This window comes from Salmo salar, unplaced genomic scaffold, assembly GCF_905237065.1.
Source record: "Salmo salar unplaced genomic scaffold, Ssal_v3.1, whole genome shotgun sequence".
NCBI classification, from domain to species: domain Eukaryota; kingdom Metazoa; phylum Chordata; class Actinopteri; order Salmoniformes; family Salmonidae; genus Salmo; species Salmo salar.
The window spans coordinates 1-27,687 of NW_025549875.1; the positions used below are offsets into that span (position 1 = coordinate 1).

General features: G+C 42.9%; 1 pseudogene; it reads left to right on the forward strand.

The window, feature by feature from the left end:
- Positions 1-117: 117 nt before the first annotated feature.
- LOC123738974 (dynamin-2-like) lies at positions 118-14,949 on the forward strand (annotated as a pseudogene).
- The last annotated feature ends 12,738 nt before the right edge of the window (positions 14,950-27,687 follow it).

A 27,687-nucleotide genomic window follows, 5' to 3' on the forward strand; every position in this document is an offset into this window, starting at 1 on the left:
GCCTGCTTGACTGTTTTGACCACAGTAGATAGACTTGTTTAGAAGTGTGAATTTTAGAGTGCAGAATGGATGAACAGTTTTCTATTGTTTGTTCTTCTCTCTTTTCTCTCTCTCCAGATTTGTGTTTTGATGAGAAGGAGTTGAGGAGGAGATTGATCATGCCATCAAGAATGTCCATGGCAGTGTCAAGGCAAGTGGAGAGAGGGCCGTCCTGTCTTTCCCACCACCATCACTTTTTCAGCTCTTTCCTCTTCACTATTATCTTCCTCTCTGTTTCCTCCTTTAAAACCCATAAAACTCACACACAGCCTTGCTTTAATCACTGAATTGCCCACAGATCACTCTCCACAGCATTTATCATACTTGCTCAAATGGTTTGTTTGTTTAGATGAAATCTAAACCCATTTAATCTTCCCCCACTCCTTCTCCCCACCTCTAGCATCTTGTAATATCTTGCTTGTTATTTCCTTGTGCATACATCAATCACTGATTTGTGTGCTGTTTCGTGTTTTTGATAACCTTGGTCTGCTCTCTCTTCCTTATTTCTGTCTGTCAATGTCTGTTTTAGTATCTTTTTTTTTTTTTTTTTTGTATGCTTCACTGTTCTCATTGTCTGGACTGACACAAATCGATCTGCTTTTCTGTTTGTCTGTATCTCTCTGGACAATAACTTGTCTGTCGTCCCTACCTCTGTCTGTTTTTTTGTTCCCGTCTGTCTGGTCTCTCCTTGTCTCTTGTCCCCCCGTCTGTGTCTTTGTCGTCTCCAGAAGCGGGCCTGTTCTTTCCCGACCTGGGCGTTTGAGGCCATTGTGAAAAGCAGATCATTAAAGCTGAAAGAGGCCCTGTATCAAATGTATCGACCTTTGTCATTCAGGAGCTCATCAGCACGGTCAGGCAGTGCACCAGCAGGTACTGCAGCCTGGTGTCCCGGAGCTCGCGTCCTGTCCCGACCCAGCCTGGCCACAGGGAGGCGACACTGAGGGAGCACAACACTGACCCACTCTGCTCCACAGCAGCTGTACATCCATGGCCTCTGTGACCCTTTAGATAGCACAACTAAGGCCCAGAGATTTTCCAGTCGAGGTCATGTAGTTGAATTGGTAAATAAAAACTCCTGGCCTAATCCAGAGCGTCTACAGTGCCCAACCACCCGAGAAGGGGCTCTGGGTGGCGCCGCGGTCCTAGGCACTGCATCTCCAGAGGTTGAAATCCAGGCTGTATGTCACAACCGTGATTAGGAGTCCCCATAGGCGGCGCTGCAATTGGCCCAGCGTCCGCCCCGGGGTTTTGGCTGGTATAGGCCGTCATTGTAAATAAGAATTTGTTAAATAAATCAAATAAAAAACACGCTATACACACTTGTATGGTAGATGTAGTGTAGTGTATGTCCAGAGGACTGGATGGTGCAGATATATGGGTACAGTTTGACTCCCCTCGGCCGCCACGGCTGGCGTATGTGCCCGGGTGCGCTGTCGTGTTTTGTGACAGTTGTGGTGTTGTCGTCATCCCCAGAGGCAGGATGGTTGGGATGGCCATTCCCGAGCATCACTGGTCTCACGCTGGACAAGCTGCAGGTCATCTGTCTAAGAATGATACACATACAGGACTGACATAGCTAGGCTGTTAGTTATGTAGGTACTGTGAGTTGAATGTGTACCCACATATCTATATTATACTAGTTTGAGAAGAACTGCCCTGTCAAGGAGGAGAGGATGTGAAAGCCTGCGGCTTGTCCTTACCTTCTTGCTTTACTTGTATTTGAGATCTACAGAGATATTCTAGTTTGACAACTAACTAAACTAAGAAGTCTTCTTGTTTTCTTTTCTTTCCTGTATTTCTCTCTCTCTACTTCCTCTGTTGTAATTTCTCTGTCTATCCCTCTCTCTGCTGCCCCCTACACTAACTCCCCGTACCCCTCAGAACGGGGTTGTTCAACCCTGACCTGGCCTTCGAGGCCATAGTCAAAAAGCAGATCCTCAAACTGAAAGAGCCCCAGCCTGAAATGTGTAGAGTCTGTGGTGTCTCTGAGCTGACCGCTGACAGTCATGAAAGTGTTTCCTGTCAAGGTAACCAAGAGCAGACTCACCCCTCACAGGAAAGAGGGGTGGGGGGGAAAGAAGGAAGAGAGAGAGAGTGTTTCGGAGCAGATCATCTCTGTGATTGAATGCCCGGGTCCCTGTGTTCCCTACGCACCTCTCCTCCACCGCGCTCCAATCAGCAACCTATCCTAATGAAATCATCCCCCACGCCATCTCTCCTACAGTGCTGGATTGTGTGTGTGTCCCTCCTCGCCATCCTCTCCTTTTGCCCAAGCCACACGTGTCCGATCGCTTATTGACTTGCAAATCACGTCTGAGATTTTAAGCAGCGCGTCTTAACTTCCTTTCAGCATCCCCTCCGCTCCCTCCTCCTCAAGACCCAGACCTCTGTCTATCAGAACAGTGAGCCCAGATCTCCCAGAGCTATATATATATATATGTGTATGTATACATGTCCTGCAGAGCTCCAGGGCTATAAGGCTATGCTCCCTCACGACCCAGCACTGCACCATTGATATTATTCCTGTCTGCCTAACCGGATGGAAATGCAACATGAGAGGGAAACAATATAAATATCTGCTGGCGGTGTGCGGGTTGCCATAGCAACAGTGTAACAACAACCATGCCATCTTGTGGATGGAGGGGGAATTGCTAACAAAGACCCACCACCGTCCCATCCCTTTCTAACATGACTCTACCTCCTCCGGTATTAGATTTCAGACCAAAGAAAGGATCGTCCTTCACTCTGTCCTTCACCCTCTTCTTCTTCATTCTCCTGATCTGTTCCTTCACTAACATGAAATAATATCAGCGATCACCGTCAGCTTGGAATGATTGTTTGACCGTCACAAGAGGAAAACAATAGTGTCAACTGTAATTAACTTACTTTCTTTGTTTTTTAACGTTGAATGATCTAATTTCCCTAGAAATGTTTCTATGTATTTTATCCATTGATCCATTTAAAGGTTGACTCCAGATCAACTAGAGCTAATCATCATGACATGACTCCTCATAGGTGTCCATCACATGGTCATTCCCAACTGAGGCTGAAAGCGCATGCCCTTGTGCCAGATCGCAGACATTCATCCTGTGTGCATGCCCATTAAGGTGTGTGTGTGTGTGTGTGTGTGTGTGTGTGTGTGTGTGGTAGTCAATATGATTACTATATTCACTGCTGGGAATGCCTAAGACCTTCCCCTATCCTGCACACTGAGTGTAAGAAACATTAAGAACACCTTCCTGGGTTGATTGAGTTGCTACCCATCTCTAACTTCAGAACAGCCTCAATTCATCAGGGCATGGACTCTGCTAAAGTGTAGAAAACGTTCCACAGGGATGCTGGCCCATGTTGACTCCAATGCTTCCCACAGTTGTGTCAAGTTGGCTCGATGTCCTTTGGGTGGTGAGACCATTCTTGATACACATGAGGAAACTGTGTGTGTAAACACAGCAGCTGTTTGCAAAGTTCTTGAACACAAACCAGTGTGTCTGGCACCTACTACCATAACCTGTTCAAGTACTTAAATATTTAGTCTTGCCCCATTCCCTCTGAATGGCACACATGACACAATCTGTGTCTCAATTAGAATCGAGGCTTCAAAATCCTTGAACCTGTTTCCTCTCGTCTACACTGAATTGAAGTGGATTTAACAGGTGACATCAATAAGCGATCTTAGCTGTGTCAAACCGGATTCATCCTGGCCAGTCTATCATGGAACGGCAGTAAGTGTTCCTAAAGTTTTGTCCACTCAGGTGTATGTGCTTCCATCTCCTGTCTGTTGTACACATGTAAATGGAAGGTAGGTCTGCCTGGATAGTCATGCCCAGAGTGTTAAAAGTGGATGCTAGTGTTTCTCTGGGTCTATGTGGTCAGTGTTGCAGTTGTTTTGTAGGTTACCTTGCAGCTGGGTTCCTACCCCGGTGAGAGAGGAGACCGAGAGGATCGTCACCACTCCAATGGGTCAGAGAGAGAGAGTGGCAAGACCAAGGACCCAGGTCAGTGCATTTTAGGGCCTGTCGGGGTAGGGGTGCTGACGTAGGATCAGTTCCAGCCTTTTTAGATCATAATGAATTAGATGTGATATGGTCAGGGGACCTGATCCTAGATCAGCACTCCTACTCTGAGATGCTTTTTTTAATTCAGGACCTGACCACTGACAGAGAAACTTACTCCCAACAGGAGAGTTTTAAGAAATATTATAAAATATTATTCTCTATTTGAAAATCAATTGTTTGTACTTGGGCTTTCTTGCACTTGTCTTTTTCGGTAAACTAGGACTGGCTTTGCTTGATTGTGATAGGTGGTTTGTAAAGACGTCTTGTTCGACGCACTAAATGAATGTAAATGTAAGATGAAATAAGTCTATTGTCACGAGTGGAAGCTCTGTCTTCATTCTAGGTGATGCTGCTGATTGAACATTGGAGCTGTCCTACATCAGACACCAACCACGAGGACTTTATAGGCTCTAACCAAGTATGAATCCTACTACCCCCCCAATGCACCCTAATAACCTCACCCCTTTACCCATGACACACCCTTCCCCTTGTGTCCCAGCTCCCAGCTGAAGTGTGGTTGTGATGTAGTCCCTGGGCACCAGACTAACCAACTGCCCCTTTAAAGCCAGATTTGTACTGTTTGCAGAACTGGGCATGGACTGAACTGAACTCTCTTTAAAGATAGACTGGGTAGTCCCATGCTTGTGTGTCTGACTGACTGTAGCGATAGTTATCCTACAGTAAGTGCCATTCCCTATAGACTTGGAAACAATCAATACCGCCTCAATCGCTGTTTGGCCACTTTATCCACAGCCCTAAATATCACTCACAGAGATCACTGTGCTACAAACTCACACCATATTACCCTTATCGAGTATTACTGAGGGCTGTATCTGTGGATCCTTGATCTCATGCCGTAAAACCAGCACTGCACTAGTCAATCTGATTGGTCCACCATGGAAGGCAGATCAATGAACGGGTTAGAACACAGAATACGCTCTAGTGGAGCGGAGGCTAGGGGTCGAGACAAAGGTCGATCTAGCTGCATGGTCCGTCACGGTTAGTTCTGCCTCCTAATGAGCTGAATCAATCATGCTAGGTTGTGCACCCTCCCCTTTCTGACCCTGTCTCTCTGGGTCTGTTTTGATTGCTTAGGGAGTGACCTGAGTGAGTTTATCTGTTGACTGCATTGGTTATTACTAATAACATGTAGTGTTTTGGAATCCTGAGTTCCTGCATCTTGCTAATAGGTCAGCCCTAGCTACTCATACTGGATGTCCTGCCAGAGCTGGACATGCGTGTGACCTCTGCCCTCTACACTGTCTCCAGTGTAGTGCAATTACCCTATAGGATGCACAGCATGTAGCTAGCTGAGTTGAGTCTTCTTCCAAGAAATATAATGACTGCTGTTTCTATGGTCTCTTCCCTCTGGCCCCTGAGGTATGCATCTGATTACGTGTAACATAGCATTGTTGCCCCCTTGGTCCCAGAATGCGAAGGGTTCCTTTCCAATCATCCGCATGGGAGAATGGGTTGATGGATGAGAAGTGTTTTCAGGTAGGTAGGGTGGTAACTTGTCTCTCGTGGCGTCACTTTCCAGTCTTGACTTCCAGAAGAGCCACGGTGATGGCAGCCCACCAGGGAAAAGGGCAACGGTTAACAGGTGGGCTGTCACGAATCGGTGTCCCTGTTCTCTCTCCCCGCCCGTTCCCCCAGACCCCCCCACTCCACTGTTCCCAACGCCATATGTTTGATAAACTTGAATTGTAGGACAGGTTTTGATAGCTGTTAAACGATTTGATTCAGTCAATACACATTATTACCCAAACATTGTTGATGCTGATTGCTTGATTTTTGAAATTGTGGGTTCCTTCTGAACCTGTCCTTTTTCTAACAGTGCCCAGCGAGAAATACACATCAGAACAAGAAGAGGGCCATTCCCAACCAGGTACCTTTGTCCCTCCTCCTCCCACCCTCTTACTTACCCAGCCCTCCCAATCTGATCAACCCCCCAGATTCAGCTGCCCCCAGACTGACACTTCCCCTCGATCATATTTACATGTTGTTAACAGACCTGACCTCTGACCCTATGCTACCAATTAATATACTCAACTACTAGTAACCTAACCTGACACTTACAACCTAACAAACAATTTTATTTACTTAAGCATAAGTAGCTTCAAGATAACAACTGCAAATCATGGCCAAATACCATCCTGTCTTTAAGTCAGATGTTCATTTTACTCCTTGGCCCACTGTGTTTATAAACCTGGCACCTCTCTTCCTGTGTCATCCAAACAGTTCTAAAAGTGTTTTGAAGTCTTCCTGCTTTATTGATGTGATATCTAAATACCAATCTAGCAAGTATGGCTATGTGTATTTCAGCTTCAATGTCACTCAACACTTATAGAGTGCACTTCTCAGGTTCCTGGAAACCTAGTAAGGGTACATATTTTGTAGGATGGAATGCATTACATCCTATAGAAATACCTCCTAACACTGTATTTCAGCGAGGGGAGAGTTGCCCTAGACTTTCGAGTCATTCAAGCCCTCCCTGCTTCCCTGCACAGGAAATAACAGCTATGTTTCTACTACAACTATCACTACTTTATCACTATTTGACGGCACTACAACACAACCAAGGCATGATACCCAACAGCAAAGCAACAATCATAGAATTGTTTTATGTTTTTCAACTACCAAAGCACTTTTTTGTATTGTAATTCAGATTGTGCATGGGACCCAGCTTTCGCTCAATGAAGCAACCAATATCAAATTAACCGATGTGTGGTACTTGAAGGAAATCTAATCGCATGTAACTCTTGTTCTCTTGCTCCCTCTCTCTCCATCTCTCACTGTCTCCATCTTTTCTCTCCTTCCATCTTTGTTTATTTGTTTGTTTCTTTGTTTCTCTCTGGCTGTCTCATTGGATTCCTTCCATTTCTGTCTCTCACCTTCAAACCTTTCATTCTACCATTTTCAAATGTGTCCTCCCCCAAACTCCTCCCCTTACCCATTTTCCCACTCCCTGGCTTGCTTGCTTCCCCCCTTTTCCCGGTCTATGATTTATCCTGCCATCTTTTGCCCTAACCACTCCCCAAATCCCCTCCCATCCCTGCAGGGTGAGATTCTGGTAAGTACCCCACAGATCCAAGCCACACCCTGTTAGGGTCAGCAGGGGCGGGCTCACCAGAGCAGGAGAACTGAGAGGCCAGACATCTGACACTTAGGAAAGAATGGGGGGTTATAGGAATTGGTGTTATGACAACTTGTTCCAGGTCACTCCTTTGTACAGAACTCCTCTTCAAAATGATGAGCTGTTTTTTCTCGTATATCTTCCTACTCCACAGGGACTGGAGAGAGGGCGAGCAGGAAGGTAGTAGAGTCTCGAGACTTATGGCAAACCGGAGATCAATCAGAATCGTATCGTAAAGAGATGTAATTCTCATCGGCTTTACCCTTACCCGTAATCTAACGGCTTTCTCAATAACATCCAGGTTATGCTCAATAATTATTGGTTTCATTAACAAGACAGCAATTGTCTTTAATTGGACAAGTAGATAGAATATTACTAACATTTACTCTTTACTCTCAAACCTGTTGAAACCATTTCTGTCCAAGCACAGGCAGAATTGTTACAACTTTTATGTCACGTTCTTGAACCACACTGAAGTGTAATGCTCGCGATTCCCTGTGAAAGACTATGGGAGAGTTGGGAGGATGTGAGAGTGGCTGGTGTCCAGTTCTCCTGCTTTTTGGTCCTTACCCATGCTGCCCTGTCCAGGGTTTAACCTAGTGAAGCCAATGCAGTTTGCCTTGCTGTCGAAGGGTCCTGAACATTCCAGGGGATGGGGGAGGAGGGGTACTTCACCAACATCATACACTAGATGTTCACATTTTCATCCTTTTTGGTGTCATTGAAATCTCCTCTTGATGTTTTCTCTCTTTAACTTATCGTGGCATGTCACAACTTCCCACAACTCAATATTCCAATCATCACTATAACAATATGTTAGTAGCACACCTCACAACTGTCCACAAACCATTCTCGTGGGACCCGTGACTGTCATTCCAATCAGGGGACCAGAGGGGTGGCAGCAGTAGAGGGTAGAAGGTAAGTTGGGGGGGGGCGTCATGATTCAATCAATGATTATCATTTACATCAAATAACTCTGATCAAATAGTGGTTTTGAAGTAATATAAATTAGGTATAATAATGATTTGGAATGTGTATAGTTTCCACATCTAATGTATCAATGTTTGATTTACCAGCTGGTGGAAGACCTAAAATAATGTTTACTTTAGAAATGAGGGATTTCAATGTAGGGAAGCTTTTGACAGGAATTGAGGCAATTCCATCAAGTGGCCTAACTTTTCTAGAGATAATAACCTGAACATTAGATGTAGCTGAAAAGATAGAACAGGCTAAATGTCTTTCTTTAGTCATCACTGACCTATCCTGCATGTCAGGGCTTCTGTTTATACAGATGAGAAAGAAGTGTCATGGCATTAAAAGCATCTCACTATCCCTATTCTGTCACCTCACACTCCTCTTGTCTGTCTCACTTTCCCAACACCTTTAACACTGACCACTGACTGCCAGCCAGGTTTTTAAAAATAACATTCTCATTAAAGAAGGGGTGTAAGGCAATTCCTCGCCAAGGCAAACTGAGAATGTAGCCAACTCCTATGTTACAGCCTCTTCCTCTCTCATTTCTTTTGCTACTTTCCCACATAATTTCCCCCGGTCATCAAACCCCAATCAGTCTTTAAAGACACAGGAGAGGGAGAGAGAGGTTGATGTTCTCTCTGTCTTATCAGCATAGCTTGACAGTATCGCCCCTTGTTCAAGCTTGATATCTTCGCTGCCCCTGATGGTTCTTTGTAATGGCACTAACAAGGGGCACTACGACCAGGGGCCAGCAGCCCCCTAGGTATCTGACGGGTACTGCAGGGGGTCCCAAAAAAGTGATTTTTATTTAAAGGTTTTTATGAATATCGCTAGCAACAGAATAAGCAAATGTTGAATTGCATGCAGTAGAAAATAAGAGTATCTTTCTGATGTCAACTTTATTTTTCAACTCCTAATATTGAACAGATTACACTCATTAAAGATAATTACACTCACTGTGTCTGACATAGGCTTTGAAACAGCACCTGTGACTAGACTACCACTGTGAAAGTGCTGCTGGCTGCTGCATGAAGCTTTGTTGACTTGGACATACATTTTTGGCCAGACATAGATAACCTTTGTGAGAACAGTTGTTCTTAGCGAAAATGTGTTTGGAGTTACCTTTTTTTGATCGAATAGGCTGTTAGTTTACACTTCCTCTTCCAGTTATAATGTGGGGAGGTCAAAACAATGAAAAACTATTTACCAAATCTATTCATTTTCAAATGTTATTACTTCTGCTTGACATTATCATTCACCAGATAAGACAAAAGTCGTGAAAACAATGTTTGCTAACTTAGGATGGGGTTGATCACTTTTATTTTTTTCATCCCTCTCTCTCTACCCGTCGACTCCGTGAGCTGTGGCTCAGTCTAACCCGTCTCCACTGTCTCTGCATATCGCTGTATTCCTCTCCCCACAGTCTGGCCCTCCTCTTGCTCTCTCCATCTCCCTATCTCCTGTTCCTTGAGATAGGGTGTTTAGCCTCTCTGACAGTGCCCCTACACTGGAAAGTGGTATGTCTCATGACTCTGCCCAGTTAACCCACTAACCCTAGTCTGTTTTGGCTAACCGTGTATAGGTAGCTTTTACTGACCCGCTCACTCTAACATACAATACCCCTGACCCTGGTCTGGATGCCCCATGTTAGTTCGGGGTTTCTGTTTTAATCTCCACCCTTCAGTTAGTCATCCTTTCTGAATAATACTTTTTGTATGCTTACTTGCTCTTCATCAGGGATCATGTTCAGAAACATTGTTTAAATTGTAAATCTTTGTACTCAGAATAGAAGAGTTAATTTAGAGTATTCTGTAGAACATCTTAGTGCTTATTTGGTAAGACAGTATCAACCAAAACTCACACAGAGTACCCCAGGTAAGGTTTTTGTTCGGTCAGTTAAGTTGTCATATCAAGCAAGATCTCCAGGAGGTAAATCACGAGTACTTTAATGATGTGTTTTCCCTCCATCCTCCCGTATACCTTGTCCCCACCACCCCTCGCTCCCTGTTTCCCCCACCCCTATCTCTCCCCCTAACAGGTGATCCGCAAAGGCTGGCTCACCATCAACATCAGCATCAATGAAGGGAGGCTCCAAGGAGTACTGGTTCATCCTGACCGCAGAAGAGTCACTATCCTGGTACAAGGATGAGGGAGGTGAGTGTCTAACGCTGGGTTAAGTACAATACAACACAAATAATACAATACAAACTGCCAGAAAGATTCTGCTACGAGTCCATGGGCTGATATATGATCTGCATTGCATGTTCCCTCCTCCCTCATTGTCATGGTGGAGAATCAGATCCGAGCCTCTCACTAGAGCCCCTGGTGGCCGGTGGTTAGATGTGTCCTGATGTGTGTCCCGGCCCAGCCTAACCAATGTGCAGACTACTGTTCAGCTTCAGCCTGATGAACAGGTAGTCTCTTTTGCTAACACTGGGCTAACGGGGGGGTGAGAGGGGGAAGGGAAGCCGCGGGGTTCGCTCCGGCTGCAGGTCACTGCCCTTTTGGACAGGAGCGAGGGGGAGGTATGGAGGAAGGAGAGAGAGATGGAGGAGAGTAAACATTCCTTCCCTGATAAAGAAAGCAACCAAACTCAGACTGAGGTCCATAGATATATGACTAATTTAGTATGTTGATGTAATGGAGAGATGTTGAGCTTACAACTTTTTTTAATAGAATTTGATCAACTTGGGGGGAAGTTCCAACAGCCATTACTATATTTACTTTTGTGCACATTAACAAAAAAGCAAAGTTTTATGGACTCTGTGTGACCACACACACTACTCTCTACAGTCAGATTTCAAATGCTCTGTAGGCCATTTTTCAAAGGTTGTAAAATAAAGGCTATGGAAAAGGCATTGTCGATAATTACATATTTTATAATGTTTTAATGGAACAAAGTTGAAATAATATTAAAGAAATGAACCGAAGGCACTAGGGATCATCCAAGGAAAGTTAAACATTTGACATAGACGGATGGCATTCGGGAATATAGTCTTACTTTTAAACGTACCATTAGTTCGGTCCAGAGAGCCCAGGCCTTGGCAAAGATGTCCCCTCTCTCAGCGAAACAAAAGAGCTTTCAAAAGACACCGCCGACCGCTGGACCAGAGCTAAAGACAAACCTTTAACCTGTCACTCTGACTACGCCTCGCCAACAACTGGATGCCGTTTCAGTTTCTACCAGTCCTCTGTGGCGGAAAGAGCGAGAGAAAGAGAAAGTGCAGAAGAGAAAGAGAAGGAGCGAGAGGATGGTGAAGCAAACTGACGGGTGGCAGGCCGGTTGAAATGTTCCAGCAGGGGATCTGCCTTTGGAATTTGCAGGGAAATCGTACTGGGTTACTGGGGCGGGTTGGGGGTGGGTGGTGTGTGTGGGGTGTGTGTTTGTCTTGGTTTGTGGTTGTATGCCACTTTCATGCGTCTATGTGTTTGAGTTTGCACAAGCACATGGGGTTTGTATGTTTTCATGTGTGTGGTTATATATTAAGTTGTGTGTGTGTGTGTGTGTGTGTGTGTGTGAGCCAGGACATTGGCTTAGGAATGATGTACCAACTGTGTTGGGACTGGAGCGGCTCTCTGTTCTAGTGCAAGGAGCATAAACGCTTCAGATGCTTCTCCCTCAACAGTGCAAAGCTCGGCATCCCTCCCCCCATCTCCCCATGCTCCTCCTCTCTCCCTCTCTTCTCACCAGCCTGGTGGTCTGGGTCTTATACAGAGGAAATGCATTCCACTCTTTCTGCTCATTGGTGGAGAAGCCTACTGTTGTATTCCATTGTTTTTTCAAAGTTACCCATGAACAAGTTTGTTAATGGCTGTCTTCATAGCTTCCTCTTATTTGTGTACTTTAGTGTTTTTAATGGCTTCAATGATTTTTTTGTCAAGATGTTATTGCTATGAGTTCAGATCGTCCCCCCTCTGTGTTTTAGGAGAAAGAGAAGAAGTACATGCGCTGCCCCTAGATAACCTCAAGCTGAGGGATGTGGAGAAAGGCTTCATGTCCACCAAACACGTGATTTGACGTCTTCAACACTGAATCCAGGTCAGAGAAATACGGATGTGTGTGTTGTGTATGTGTGTCCTGTTCTACAGAAGTCTGTCATCTCAATTCAGTCAATCAGGAAGTAAACTGACATTTAAATGTTACAAAATTCTCATCAAGAAGAATTGAGGGAAATTAATTTAGTGAATTGACAGAAATGAAATAGAATTTACACCCACCCTGATTGTGTTTGTGTTTTGCCATCCATCAAGCAGGAATGTGTATAAGGACCTAGCGTCGATTGAGCTGGCCTGTTGACACCCAGGAGGACGTGGACAGTTGGAAGGCCTCCTTCCTGAGGGCTAGGGTCTACCCCTGAGAAGGGGTTGGCCAGGTACTCAACCCAAACTCACTCAAATAGTCTTTGGGTCATGCTTTTCCCGGACACAGATGAAACCTAGTCCTGGACGGACGTAAGGACATGCTCAACAGAGAATTCTCCATTGAAAGGGTTTGTAGTCCAGGACTAGGCTTCATCTGTGTCTGGTAAACCGACCCTTGAAGTTTGAAATGTTAGCAAAGCAGAGGTCAAACGAACGGCTGCATTGTGGTGACAGCCTTTTGATGAACACTAATCATGCACCTGTACTTCTTGATGACTTCACTGATGATTGTCCTACTGCTTGTTTCTTCTCATGCACCCCAATTCATGATTCAAGGGAGATTATGAGGTACTAATATCAGAGCGATTGGATGTGTGATTCACAATGGCAGACATCTACGTAAATGTATCCCAATGGCATGCAGTAGTATTTATTTGCTATAGTGTATTGGACCTCAAACACTCAGAGAACAGGTACGTGTGTGTCCTCACTCAGAGGTAACGCTCTCTCTGTGTTCCCAGGTGGACACTGAGGATACGGCCCCGTCCAGAAACCTTCTCCATGGACCCCCAGCTGGGAGGCAGGTGGGGACCATCCGTAACCTGGTGGACTCCTACATCGGCATCGTCAACAAGTCCATCAGGGGATCTCATGCCCAAGACCATCATGCACCTGCATGATCAACAGCGTGAGTGAAAAAAACCTAGAGACGGTCTACACTTATCAGGCTCTGTCTTATAGCAGGGGTTCTATCAAATGGTGGTATGTCTTATAGCAGGGGATTCCATCAAATGGTGAGTATGTCTTATAGCAGGATTCCATCAAATGGTGGTATGTCTTATAGCAGGGGATTCCATCAAATGGTGAGTTGTCTTGTAGCAAGGGGATTCCATCAAATGGTGGTATGTCTTATAGCAGGGGATTCCATCAAATGGTGGTATGTCTTATAGCAGGGGATTCCATCAAATGGTTGTATGTCTTATAGCAGGGGATTCCATCAAATGGTGGTATGTCTTATAGCAGGATTCCATCAAATGGTGGTATGTCTTATAGCAGGGGATTCCATCAAATGGTGGTGATGTCTTATAGCAGGGGATTCCATCAAATGGTGGTATGTCTTATAGCAGGATTATCAAAATGGGTATGTCTTATAGCAGGGGATTCCATCAAATGGTTGTATGTCTTATAGCAGGGGATTCCATCAAATGGTGGTAATGTCTTATAGCAGGGGATTCCATCAAATGGTGTTGTTTTTCTTGTGTATGTCTTATAGCAGGGGATTCCGTCCCACTAAATAGTGGTATGTCTTATAGCAGGGGATTCCATCAAATGGTGGTATGTCTTATAGCAGGGGATTCTATCAAATGGTGGTAGTGTCTTATAGCAGGGGATTCTATCAAATGGTGGTGTGTCTTATAACAGGGGATTCCATCAAATGGTGTGTATGTCTTATATGCAGGATTCCATCAAATGGTTGTATGTCTTATAACAGGATTCCATCAAATGGTTGTATGCCAGCTTTGTGTGCCTATGTGTTGACGTGTTTCCACAAGCGTTGGGGTGTTTGTGTTTTCTAGCATCACGCTGAAAATTGACTGTTCAGTGACTCCATCTTTCCATGCAGACTAGTATGATGTGAGGAGTAGACAGCTTTACCGTTTCTCCGTGGTCGATGGTCTTCCTCTCTCCTCTCCTCCCCAGGCTAAAGGACTTCATCCACTCAAAGCTGCTGGCCTACCTGTACTCGTCAGGTGACCAAAACAGCCTGATGGAGGAGTTCGGCTGACCAGGCGCAGCCGAGCCGCGACAGTGCTTCGCATGTACCACGCCCTCAAGGAGGCACTGCACATCATCGGTGACATCACCACCACCACGGTGACGGTCCCCGTGCCGCCCGTCAACCACAGCTGGATGCAGGAGGCCAGGGAGATTGTGTGTGTGTGTGTCACATTCAGCACATAAGGGATTTGTTGACTTTGACGTTAATGTGAATTGAGTGAATGTACCTTAAATTCTCTCAAATTCATGTAATGGAAGATGTTTTGATTCATCCATTGTCCCATGTGGGAACTAAAGGGGGTCACGTGGGGAACAAAATAGTTTCATGTGTGGCATACAGTTTTCGACCAAAGCTTATTGTTAATGGGGCAGTGTTTGTAAAAATGTATATTTTATTGTCTGTCTGTTCTTTTTCCATTCCCCCACACCTCTTTCTCTCTGTTCGTCTCTCTCCAGTCCTACCCCCAGCGCCGCCCCGGCCGCAGCAGCCCCTCCCCAAGCCGTCCTCCTGCAGTGGTGGCCCAAGGCGTGGGACCACCCCTCAACCTCCCCGGTGGTTTGGGGGCCCCCATCCCCTCTCGCGCCGAGCCCGCCGCCCATTAACGCCTTTTGGCAGCAACAACCATCAGGACCCTTTCAAGTGCCCCCCCACTGATCCCCTCTCGTCCTTCTCGCGAGATCCCCCCTGGGTGCCCAGGTAAGAGCACCTCCTCCACCTCTCAGTGAGGGAGCAGTACCTACTCCTATCTATCTCACACAGGAATAATGTCTCCTCATCGACACTATATTAACCGTGTAACCCTCTTTATTCATTTTGTTGAAATTGCCAGGTTATCACTAACTGCAGCACCTGGCTCTGACTGTCTGTTGACGTCAATAGATGGATAGTAAGTTTCCTCCATCCCACCTTTCACATTACTACATTAACCTTTTCTCTAACGCTTCTCTTCCTTTCTCTTTCCTGTATCTTGAATTATTCTTCTCTGTTTACAAAAGCCCATCTCTTAACTCCTCTCTCTTTTGTGCTCTAGCTCCTTTTCTCTGTTTCTGTTCTCCCATATCTCTCTAGGAGGTCTCCATTCACTGCCCCACGATCTCCTCTCTCTCAGCTTCTCCCAAAGGGAGCATATCTCACCTCCTGTTTTGTTTCTCTCTCTCTTCCTGCAGCCGAAGACTCCTGGCGCTCCTCACGGCCCACTCCACAATCCGCCCTGCCGAGCCCCCCCTGCTAGACTAGACTACCCAGTAGAACCAGCCAGGCTCACCTGTGTGTGTGTGTGTGTGTGTGTGTGTGTGTGTGTGTGTGTGTGTGTGTGTGTGTGTGTGTGTGTGTGTGTGTGTGTGTGTGTGTGTGTGTGTGTGTGTGTGTGTGTGTGTGTGTGTGTGTGTGTGTGTGTGTGTGTGTGTGTGTGTGTACTGAGGCCAGACGGGGAGGGCTAGAGAGCAGGGGAGGAATAGCCCCATACAGTATCTATGCACATTGATATATGCTATTTCCCAACCAGACTAATCTAATGTAGTCGACCTCAAACTGTTTGATATAAGCTGCTAACCCTCCCTTAGTCTCCCACACATGTGGGCTCTTCTCTGGTCTCCACATTCTAAAGAAGCGCGAAAAACTACAACCACTTGTATCTTCAGAATCAGAAGAGATAATTACACTGTTTTGGATATTGTACATATGTATCAAAAGATTCATAAAGACTTAATCGGCCACCTTTCGACCAGCAGTGGGTGCAGTACGGCATCAGATGTGGATGGTTACATGGAAAGACATTGCCCCTAATGACCTATTTTCTGTGGTAACAGAATTGTTAATTTCCTTCCTCTGAATGTGGATGCAGCATAGACTAAACCTTTCTAAACGTAAAAGGTATGCTCTCCCCCCTCCCTCCATCTTAGACGTGCCCTCACCTCGTGCTCTCCTACACCCTACACCTCTGTGTAATATACACAACAGACATCCTGTTCATTTTTTTTGTGGTTTTCTAACTTGATTTCATATGAAACAGTTATTGTTATTAGACTACGGTGGTGTTGATGAATACTTTCTTCTTGTTATTTTATTTGGCGACTTGTCTGTTTTAATGGCCCCTGTATGTAGCTTTAAAACCAGTCTCACTGCAGCAAAAGGAGGCAGAAAGACAATTTAGCAGTGCAGGGGCCACACATCAAGCTGAGAGCAGCCTTATGTAAACACCAAGTATTATTGGGAACAAGTCCTGCCACCGTTGAGGAAATGTTTATTATATTGACCACTTGAAGCACTTCTGTGTAATCATAATCCAGTGGTAGTGTTGAGGTTGTTATTATTTTAAGACTATGCACAACAAACAGAGAGAGAGTTGTTAGCACTTTGAGATGATTTCTCCACGCATCCTTAAGTATAGAGTTAGTCCCAGCACCATAAGTAACCTCACTGAGGCCTTAACTAATCCCTCGGTGTCCCATTCCAGGACAAGTACAGCAAAGGGAGAGTAGTAGGGTTCCTGGAGGAGGTGAGAGGGCGGGAGGCAGGAAAGCGAAGGGGGCTATGTGCTGGTTAGGAGCTTGAGAGACTGCACTAGGACCGAAACTTCCTTCCTGTCACAAATTCAATGGTATCATTTGTCTTTATGGACGAGAGAATCTCCCGTGTTTGGAAACACCGTTGTACATAGCTGATGGACAGTCTTCGCGTTGAGACACACAGAGAATGATGTTCCGGATTAAAAAGAATGGATGGGAGAATGATGTTTAATGGCGTTCATTGGAAACCAAAACACATTTTAATGTAGCAATCGCTATACAATTGAAGCACTAAAACACCGTTATATTGACTTAGTTTGGGATGTAGGGAAACGTTGAGATTTGTAATCTCCAGATCGCATTAATTCATTATTTATAAACCGTGGGCATTTGTCATGTATCGCTTTTGATAGAAATTATGTCAGCTGTATACTGCACCTTCAGCCTACATACCCCTCTGGAAAGGGGGAATAAGCTGGTAGTGAGTTGACTCACAGGTTTAGTTGGAATAACTGCTGCCACTGGGAGGGTTTAAACAGGGAGTGAAGAGTGGTTTCACAGCTAAGATCTGTATGATAAGTATATCACTTGATTCCTCTGATGTATGTTTGATCAGCTGATTTCCAGAATTTTGGGGGTGGATGGGGAGGGGAGTTTGGAGGGGAGAAGGACTACATTGATGTTTTGATTGGGTGATAAATAGTTGAGGGCAGCAGGGGTGGGAGTTGAACGTTGTTGCTGTTCTGGTGTACATACACATCCTGCTCGAGAACTCACCAAATCCCATAGAGCCTAGTCACACTTGTACCCTTCCAGAAATCCATTATGAGTAAATGCCACAGGTAGAGGGTAATTTGGGGTAGAACTGTCTAAAACCATATTCTCTGGGCAGAATGTGCTTTTCTTCCCATACATTTCCTTCAACATCAATATGGTAGGGGTGTTGACTCTGATCTCAGCTAACTCCAACTAAAGCTCCTCTGGGAAATGAGCTCATCCATGTCTAAAAGTTGCTTCCTCAAATCTCTCGACCAAGTATAGAATCCCTACCTAGGAAGAGATTTGGCCATACATTTATGCTGTCACTCTCTGATGTTGAAGAGTCTTAAGGAACTAAAATCGTCTCCGCTCTTATGAAAGTGTCCTGCTTCACCATTGGTACGGTCACGTAGCCCGTTCCCCTACACCCTGTCTCCTGATCTGTAAAGTGTAAATGTTGGTGACTGCCTTTTTCTCCATAATAAAAGCCTCTCCAACCTCCATGCTCAGTATCTTTCATATTGTGGGTGGGGGGAACTGACCTGTATCAATCTTCCTTTCTTTAGTTTTTGGTAAAAGCTTTATGGGCTTAGAATTTGGGTTTGAAAAATGAACCAACAAGTCATGAGCGCTAAATAAAGAGGTGTTGTGTATAATAAAGACGTGGTTGGTGTTACTTGTGTGGTCCCCCTCCCTCTCATGGTTGTCCTCACCATGGTTCTTTCTCCTGGGGTGCCTTCTCTCTCTTCTTCCCCCTCCTTCACTGGGGATGCTATGGTGTTTCTTTGCACAACAGGCTGCCTGCCTTTGACTTGAGACAAAGGAATGAAAGTTGTGAAGGACAAGAATTCCTGGGTCAGTTAACTTATTCATTCTCTTCTTCTTCCTTCCTGATGTGAATGTAAGAGCCAACTTATAAAACATCAGAGTAATAGTGTGGTGGTGGGTTGTAGAAGGCCGGTGTAGGTATGTTTTTCACCTAATGCCCAAGTTTATGGTTTTATCAACGCGATTTGATTTGTCTCTTGCTGCACATAGAAAACAGGTAGCTATGGTAATAGTAGATATCAGTCAGCTAAAGAAAGCAAAAGAAATGATGAACAAACTCAATTATAGGAAATTAATGTTGTTAGGTTTTCCTTACAAAAATCCTTTTCAAAAGGTTAGACCCTCACAATCACCAAACTGTCATTTATTCTCAAAATAGATTTGAATGGGAGAGAGTTAGTTGCACGTTGGTCTGACTTATGATCGTCCCTGAACAGGCGGCCTTGCTCCTGCTGTCAGAATCAGCCACCTTGCCCGCAAAGTGGTGATAGGATTGAGACATCATCCGCCACATTCGAAGAGAACCCAGATTCTGCGTGAATTTCTTGAATTAAATAATAGGAACTCAAATATTCTTCAAGAATAGGTTTTAGAACCGATTAAACCTAAAATACAGAAAGAATAACTTAGTTTCTAACAGGTGAAATACAAGAGACAGCTTCGAACAGAAAAACGAAACAATTTCAGGAAAATCATATTTTTCATAAAGGAAATGAAATCTACGTATAAAGTTAGTGAAATATTGGAGAATATCACGGGAAAGAAGGATAATCACTTTCACTCACCATCTCATTAAAACGAAAATTTAGAGTGTAAAAGTGTGATATCTGTATGCTTTATATATCGACACTCAGGTTGAAATTATACTGTGACAATTATGAGAATGCACATTTAGTGTAGGTTTGAAAACGCCTGAAATACTCTCCTCCAGCCTGTTATGTTCTGCCGTGTATAAAATGTAAGGCAATATTAGTTAATCCACCAGTAAGAAAGAGACTTCCAAACCTTTCTGCCAATAACAGCTAGCTAACCCGTCAGACCACTCCTCAGACAGTCCTAGCAACATTCTTGCTGACAAATTGCCTCTTTCCTAAGAAAAGTTAGTTTTGTTTTAAAATAAACGGAAAACAATTCACAGCAAGGTACTTAATTGTTACCCAGAAATGATTTTACTTGAGATAAAAACAGCTGCATTGAGCCTTTGTTAGCACAAACCACCCAGATCGTTCTAGAAGAAGTGTGGGGGGGATGTAATCTGAAATTTCAAAACCTCCAGGGGTGCCCAGCGCCAGCTGTGTAGCCTGGTTGAATTCTGACACCACTCTCAGTACCGGTTCAACTTCTGTTCACTATTTCCAACTAAAACATTGAAAGAAAAATTACATTATTTTTGTATCGATAAAACTAGTTTGACTGTTCATGTGCCAAAATTCATAATGAAATCAAAGACAAGCCACTACTATCTCTGGGACAACCTCTCCCTGTTTTAAGGCAGGTATGCAGTTTTAAAATAATTTCACAACAGATTAGTGTTGAATTTCTATTGAACACGTTTGTAGAACACCTATAAAAGACTAAGCTAAGAAGTTTAGTTTAGGCTTGATGATTGTGTGTAGGTGGAAGTGTAGATATGATTATTTGAGATCGCACTCACACTTGTTGTTAATTGATATAATATATCAGCTGCTGCTGGAACAACACATGGAGATTAGCAGATGATATAATATTGAGTCCCAAAACCAAACAAGTGATTTGGATCACTGTTGATATGCAGAAGTGCTAATGTTTGTGGTCATAACAATATTTTAAACATATCCCAATTCCAGATGTTCCAGGGTAATGTATATGTGTATCACAAAGGTTTTAACTCAGTTGGAACCACCACGAAATGGGCACTATTTGTAACTCATTTAGAATAAAGCCTTATAGTTTTCTCTGTCACTTAGTGGTAAGAATATGTGTTTGTAATGCTGTATGGTGCAACGCGTGGTTGTGGGTTTGATTTCATGGGCTAAAATGGATGGTATGAATGTATGGATCATCATCAAGTGTTGATAAGAGCCACCATAAATGATATAAATGGGTAAACAAATGGGGTAGGTTTAGCGCATTTGGCGTTATTTATACCAGGTGGGGGTAACAGGTTAGTATACAGATTTATAATGTGGAAGTAGTAATAACGAAATTGCTATATGCCTTTGAAGAAAGTGATAAAGATGGAAGATTGTTTTATTTCTGCACACTTGTGATAATTTCAATTTTAATTGGGGTAATGTGTTGCAAAATGTGAGGATATTGAGACTTTATGGGTTTATAAATATAACCATCTATTTAAAAGGGATGTCAAAGGAGGTGGTATATAAACAAAATTATGGTTTGTGGTTGACTTTGTAAAATATTTGGCAGAACTATTTTGAAGTTGTTAAACCCTTAGTATTCACCAGATATCTGTCAAACACATACATTGAAAAGATATTATTAATAAACATCTCATGAGAATAAAAGAAGTAAATTGTTAATTACTGAAAATACGGTATTTTAATGGGGATGTATGTATGATTTTTCAGAATTAATTTATAGTAAATATGGGTTAAAAACGTGTATTAAATAAATTGATATTTGTGGAAGTTAAAGATCCAAGACAACCATAAGTGACCTGTTATTGCACTGATTTGTTGCTTGATAGAAAATTGTAAAACATATATTAGCTTATGAAAAGAATTTTCGCCACACAAAGTTAACTGTAAATAAAAATATCAAATATACGGTGGTTATTTTCAACTGAGACCATTTGATATAATATCCTTAACACCCTCTCAGAAGATATCACTATCAACTGAAGATATCTGGAAGTGGTGTAGGTGTGGGACACTCCGTAGGTGGGTAAAGACATCAAGTGGTGGGAATATAAGATACCAAACAGCCAAAGGTGCTGAAGATATCACACAAAGATGTAAATGCAACACAAACACTGGGGCAAGATCGTTAAAGATACCACTGGGAGGGGTGTGGAAGATTTCACTGGGATTGAAATTGGTTTTATTGCCATGAGGAGGTAGATCTGTAGACGCTGCTGCAATATAGGAGGTTTGTTGAGGATCATGGGCAATCTCTAATAGGTCTCTCCAGTAGGTACTGTCCATCAAGGCTCCTGATATAGTAAAGATTATGGTTCTCACAGGGAGAGGGGAGAGAGACAGTGGTATGGTGGAGATAAGAGGAAACACTTCGTGGCAGAACATTTGATAGCAGCAATATTAAGCTAAACATAGAGACTAACAGATAAAAGACAAAAAGTAATGAGTTAGATAGGTTACACTAGTCCAGTGGGCTGGGGTCCTGTCCTTACCAGTTGGTACCCACTATGCTTCTGGTCCACACTTCACCTTCAACGCCTAGCACCCAGCCTGTCTTCTCCAATCACCTCAAGAATCATCAACTTCTGTGATTTATCAGTTGTTGTCAAAACACAGACGTAATCTCTCAATCCTCTGTAATCCACCCTGGACAGACGAATGAGGAAAAATTTTGGAAATAGATGTCGAGGTCAGATGTTCAAGTTATTCAGACTTCGCGAGAGAAGAGTATCAAATTTACTTGTCTGTAAGGAGGAAGCCTGTCTTTACTCAACTACACAAAACTTGTCAATGACACCATGGCGCGGTAACAGAGACCACAATGTCCGGAGAAGTTGAGTAGTGTCAGGGTTGGCCGTGTAGTTTGTCCTCTCACTTGTGGATGCTGTCTGATGTCCTGAACTCAGAGGCCAGCTTGTATCCGCTGAAGATCAGGGTAGCCCATCCAGCCTCGTGTTCCCTCAATCTAACTGTTGAACAGGAGAATGGATGAATTGATACTTATAAACAACTCAAAATATTCCTATCAGAATATCCTGGTAAGCAGACAGAACACTTGAAGACGAAATCCACCACGCTTCGTTTCAGCGCTTCCGCACATACACGCTAAGTGTGCTGATGTGAGAGAATCGAAGGTGTTAGACGAGTGGAAACTGAAGTGATTTTCACACTAATTTTGCCTGCTTTCAAAACATGTCCGGTACACGGAAAAGTGGCCTGTGTAAATTGGATAATGAACGTGAGATACACTCTGAATGTGGCCTCAAATTAGAAATCCCTAAAATGATCTTTCACAGTAAAATAACCAAATGTTCAATAATGGTCTTCCAGTAACAAGCTGTACCTTGTTCAAGAATGATATACTCACAGACAGAACAAACCAAGCTGTACATTTGGTTTCCAGAGTGTAAAATCTTTCACAGTCAAACTTGCTGTAGCAAATAAATTAACCAGTACTAATGGAAACCGGATAAATGTGGGAGTTCACCAACGTCTTGAAATCAGCAAGGTTTTTACTTTTTCTTCCAACTAAAGGTGTCACACTTAACAGAACAACTGGTCTGGGATAAATTAAATAAATACGATTTTAGTAGTTTACCAATTCAAAATTTAAGCACCATCACTGTAATTATTTATGTTTCTGTAGCACATGATATGGAGCTTGCGAAACAAATTTCAACATTGGATTGATAGATAATCCATGATGTGTCATTCATGGTAAAAGACTAGTTTGTAACCTAAGTTAACATTTCATTGATTGAAGATTTTAAGCTGTTCCATCCTACATTGTAATATATTTCCTGATCCTTAATGGTTTTGAAACCTGGACGTTTTACTTCATATGGAGTCATGAATCTACTTTGCTTCAGAAGGGTTTGCGAAAAGCTAAAATCCAACCACAGAAATGGAGCGCAAAATTATTTTAAGGCAGACTTCTCAAGTTCTCTCTGTTCTATTGATTTTCAATCAATTTTCTATTTTCAACATTATCCTAGTCATGGTTACGAAAACTATGATGCTGTTTGCATCTTAGACTCTTCTTTTTACACTAGATATTTCCATCTCTGTCGCAGAAATCGGTTTTTAGAACAGTGTTTTATCAAATGTCATTTGGAACATATTGTGCATAGAATCTACCTCAAGTAGTTTATCAAGATTAGCTAAAATTTCTGATTCTGTTCCATCTGGCTTATTAACTGATTAATGTGACCATACTTACTACCACTTTGATAAATGCATTGTGTGGGATTTATACTGCAACAAGTGCAGCAAAATCTGAAAATAAGTGGGTATACCATACACATTTCATGATACCTCCCACTGCAACAATGGATAGTATTTGTTCGGTATTGTGCAGCTCATGGTTCCAATCCAAGTCTGTTTGGGCTACGATTACCATGATCAAACTCTAACAGTGGAGATATGAGTTGCCAGATCCACCTGGATTCCACAGAGTAACTTCAGTTAAATACAATCGTAACTGCAAGAGAGGCATAATGAATATACTTCCTAGCACCTGCCTGTTTATGTCAAAGTAACACCACTCTCAGGAAGAAACATAAGGAGGAAAACACAGCATGTTAGGCCTACTGTTCCGGCCTCAGGCATGAGTCACTACCATTGCCAGTGTGTGTCATTGTCTTGGTTGAGAGAGGGTAACAGACGGACAGACAGACAGTGGCAGAGACAGTCGGCAGACAGACACACCACAGACTGCTGTATAAAGTCTCAATACTCACAGTCCTCCCAGCTTGCTCTCTCAAGCTGTATTCGCTCTCAGCCCTGTGCGTCTCAGCTGTTGCTGGTGGATACTACGGTAAGCCTGCAAGCTAACAGACCAACACACACACACACACCACAACAACAACACACACACACAAGCACACACGCCGCACACGCACAGAGTCCACAGAAAGTGTCACGGCTTTGGGTTGGGTGGTTCGAGGTAATATGTGACATCTATCACAGTCAAAGGTCTGCCAGAGGGACATTTGGTACAGTGAGGATTGGGAACAGGGGTTTCAGTATATAGAGTAGTGAGCATTGACACCGTAGCATGATGAGTATCACTTCAACTTTAATCTGTGAAGGGCTTAACCTGTAGTGGTTTACACTTTATACTAGTCAATTGAATCATGCAAACCCGTGTTATCTTCTAAATGACTAAAATGCATAGAGAAATTGTAACAAGGTCGGGCCAGGGATGGTGCATCTTCATATTTAATATTCATTTTGCACCAAGTAGGCCTACACTTGTGGTAAGCGCCTCTTCTCCTCCACATGCTAGAGGAGGAAAGAAGAAGCCACAGGCCACTACACAGCTACTATAGCTCAGGAGAGGTTGTTCAGTATCTGGCCTTATGCTTTGGACACAGTGGATCCCGCAATAAACACTTTCCCTGCCTTGACCCTTCATGCGAAAGCCAGCAGCTATTCAAGCTGGCTCTGTCTTATAGACTCCACCTGATGGAAGGAAGATTGCCTTGATCTCATTATTTGCATCTGAGCAAAGTCCTTTGGCTGTCAATAAAGCATCCAGATAACATTCTAATACAACTTATAACATTGTTATAATAGAGGCACGAAATTGCACAAACAGCACACACACACAGAGAGGAGAGAGAGGAGAGTAGGGAGAGAAAGAGAGAGAGAGAGAGGAAGAGAGAGAGAGAGAGAGAGAGAGAGAAATGACACAGAGAATGTCAGCTGTGTTTGGTCAATACCACAGAAACAAATTGTCCAAGCCTGCTACCTAGTATTCTACTTCCAGGCTTCCAGGTCGTTCGTAGCTGTTTGGTAGAAAACATTCTGTTCTACCGGCAGAGAGTTGAAACGTGAATTCAGTATCTTGGCATTGGTCCAAGCCTAAAGTGAAGTCCACAGATCGCAACGAAACAAGACAGGGGCAACAGAGTCTTACAGCAACGCTCAGATCAAACATGGAACCCATTTGTAGCCTAGAAAGCGACTTTGGACTTCAGTAAACGTTACAATCACTGTTGACTCATGCGGCAGCCATGAAGCTTGTTCTTGTAGTCTAGTAGCCCTACTTCGCTTCCACTCTATACCGCATTGTATACGTACATTTTCCATAGACTGTCAGCGATCACGAGTTGTAGGCTATTTATTGCTTGTGATCAAAGTTAGTCATAGCCGAAATCAAGTCGCACTCGACTTCCGAACAACTATGGCTTCAGATCAGTTCTGACCACTGCGTGCAACTGAAAGTGAGTCGATTTTGGCATCTCATCCAACAAGATAACCTATTATATCGAAGTTAGACTAGACCACTGGAAGAAAAAAACTCTCACCCCGTAGCCTATCTTTTACAAAACGTTCTACAAAGTAGCGCGTATGATTCCGACTGGAAGGGTGTGCATGCATAAGTGTATAGCAGTGGTGTGAAGTACTTTTAGTAAAAATACTTTAAAAGGACCACTTAAGTCTTTTTTTTGTATCTGTACTTTTACTATTTATATTTTTGACAACTTTTACATTTACTTCACTACATTCCTAAAGTGAAAATAATGTCGTTTTACTCCATACATTTTCCATCGACACCCAAAAGTGGTCTAATTTACACCCTTATCAAGAGAACATGCCTTGGTATCCCTACTGCCTCTGATCTGGCGGACTCACTAAACTTACATGCTTCTGCTTGTAAATTCTATGTCTGAGTGTTGAGCATGCCCTGGCTATCCGTAAATTAAAAAAAAGAAAGAATTTATAACTTTTACTTTTGATAATTAAGTATATTTTAGCAATGACATTTACTTTTGATACTTAAGTATATTTAAAACCAAATACTTAAAAACTTTTACGCAAGTAGTATTTCACTGGGTGACTCACTTTTTACTTGAGTAACTTTCTAGTAAGGTATCTTTACTTTTACTAAAGTATGACAACTGGGTACTTTTTTCCACCACTGCTTAATATGGATTTTGAAATGATTTATACTTTTACGTTTTTTACTACTCAAGTAGTAACTTTTGTACTTGGGAAACTTTCACTTTTACTTGAGTCATTGTCTATTAAGGTATTTTTACTTTACTCAAGTATGAGAATTTGGTACTTTTTCCACCACTGGGGTAATGTCAGTAACCTCCGGTAGCAGCTAGATTACGCTTTGTAATAAACAGAGATGAATGGTTTATCTTTTGAATGGTAATTTACCCTGTTGTGGATAGGGGGCAGTATTTTCACGGCCGGTGAAAAAAACGTACCCGATTTAATCTGGTTACTACTCTTGCCCAGAAACGAGAATATGCATATAGTTAGTAGATTTGGGTAGAAAACACTCTAAAGTTTCTAAAACTGTTTGAATGGTGTCTGTGAGTATAACAGAACTCATATGGCAGGCAAAACCTGAGAAGATTCCAAGCAGGAAGTGGCTTGTCTGCGAATTTGTAGTCCTTCTGTTTGCATCTCTATTCGAAATTACAGTATCTGAGCTGTTACGTGGACACTTTCTAAGGTCACATTGGCTCTCTAAAGCCCTTCAGAAACCGGAATGAGCGCGTCTCCTGTCTCTGAGCAGATAACAGGAGCACAGTTTTTCAGTGGACTGCCTGGTGGCTAAGAGATTGGAGATGCGCGTTCACGAGATCACGCCATTTTTATTTTCCTCTTTGAATGAATACAACATTGTCTCAGTTGGAATATTATCGCTCATTTTAGAGAAAAATAGCATAAAACTTGATTTTAAAACAGCGTTTGACATGCTTCTAAGGAATACGGTAATGGAACATTTAGATTTTTTTTGTCTGGAAATGCACTCTGCGTTACCCTTTGGATAGTGACCTGAACGCATCGAACAAAACGGAGGTATTTGGGACATAACTATGGATTATTTGGAACAAAAACAACATTTGTTGTGGGAAGTACGCAGTCCTGGAGTGCATTCTGACGAAGAACAGCAAAGGTAATACAATTTTTCTAATAGTAATTCTGAGTTTAGGTTGTCCCCAAACTTGGTGGGTGTCAATGATTAGCTAGCCGTGATGGCCGAGCTATGTACTCAGAATATTGCAAAATGTGCTTTCGCCGAAAAGCTATTTTAAAATCGGACATAGCGATTGCATAAAGGAGATTCTGTATCCATAATTCTTGAAAATAATTGTTATGTATTTTGTCAACGTTTATGATGAGTAATTTAGTAAATTCACCTGGAAGTTTTGGGTGTGGAACATCACATGCTAATGTAAAAAGCTGTTTTTTGATATAAATATGAACGATTGAACAAAACATGCATGTATTGTATAACATAATTTGTGTCCTAGGAGTGTCATCTGATGAAGATCATCAAAGGTTAGTGCTGCATTTAGCTGTGTTTTGGGTTTTTTGTGACATATATGCTTGCTTTGAAAATGGCTGTCTGATTATTTTTGGC